Below are 1,573 nucleotides of genomic sequence, written 5' to 3' on the forward strand. Positions count from 1 at the left end.
TGGGAAGAGGCTGTGACGTGCGGGGTACACACTCCATCATGTCAGCTGGAGTCCGGGAGGCCTCTAGCGTTGGAGCTGAGAGTCGTCCACGAGGAGGGTGATGGAAATTGTGGATCAGGCTCTGTGCTGGGTGCTAGTGGGAATGTGACCTGATTTAAACTTCTAGCTCAGCCTCTTCATTTTACAAACATGGAAACCAAGACCCAGCAAAAGTGAGGGGCCTGCCAAAGGCCTGAGCTGTGGGAAGAGAAATAAAGGAACAGGCATAAATTCTATCTTTGAGGAACTGAACCCCTAGGTGAGAAAATAAACATGCATGAGGATAACAACTGGAATCTGATGTAGGTAAACCTTCTCAAGGGTTAAACTGTGGGTATTCTTCTTTCATTCCACAAACATTTATCAAAAGTAAGAGAGTCTGTGTTCTTGTCACCTCTGCAACCGCATGAATGTGTGATTTGAAATCAACAGGTCTGGCTTGGAGTCTCAGCTCTCCTTTGAGTTGATGTAATCTTGAGCAAATCATTTTTCTGAGCCTTTGGCTCCTCAGCTGTACATTGGGACAAGCCAAATATTGCCTACCCAGCCTACATCCTACAGTCCTTGTGAGACCCAGCAGAGTTAATGGGTGTGAAAGTGTCAGAGTCCATGCACATGTTAGTTATTATTCATATTACTACCCTCTCCAAGGACCCCTGGCTGAAATCTCTGCAATATGGATCCACAGATAGCTTTAACTCTCTTCCTCTTCCTGCCCCTTTCAAAATACACAGGAAAGAAACAGATATAAAACCAACTGGTCATCTGCCTACAATTTCAACAGCTTTCCCAGAGAGTCCATGACACAAAAAGAGGAAGAACTCAGCTGTTTTAATTTAATGTCATTCCACACTTTGATTGAGCACCTACCATATGCCAGACATTGGCCAGGATGTGTGGGGAATCAGAGTTGGATAAGACAGGCTCTTTGGCCACCTTGAGAAACTCACCATTTAGTGGGAGAAACAGACATGGACATAAATAACTATGACATACTGCAGAAAAATACAATTGCCATAGGAAAGATACAAATCAAGTGCTGTGGGAGTCAGAGAAGGGAATGATTTATTTCTGAAAAGGAGATGGGGAAAAGCTTTATCAAGGAAGTGCTATTAAAGAATGGGTGGGTTTTGGCTCTGTCAGGAAACACCATAAAGGGTACTCTAAACTGAAGGAATAGCATGGCCAGTGCATGGAATCCTGAAAGGAATGGCAATCTAGAGGACAGAGTAAAACTGAGTAAGATAGGGAGTGTAAGGGCTTCCCAGGTGGCTTAGTGGTAAAGAATCCACCTGCCAATGCAGGAGATACAGGTTTAATCCCTAGGTCAGGAAGATCCCCTGGAGAAGGAAATGGCAACCCACTTCAGTATTCTTGCCTGGGAAATCCCACTGGACAGAGGAGCCTGGTGGGCTATGGTCCTTTGGGGTCGCAAAGAGTCAGACACAACTTAGTGAATAAATAACAACAAAGGAGGGTAAGCCCGAACAAAAGAAGACTTGCTGGACCCTAGCTCTGAAACCAAGGCATGGAT

Source organism: Bubalus kerabau, chromosome 15 (genome assembly GCF_029407905.1).
Source record: "Bubalus kerabau isolate K-KA32 ecotype Philippines breed swamp buffalo chromosome 15, PCC_UOA_SB_1v2, whole genome shotgun sequence".
Lineage (NCBI taxonomy): Eukaryota > Metazoa > Chordata > Mammalia > Artiodactyla > Bovidae > Bubalus > Bubalus kerabau.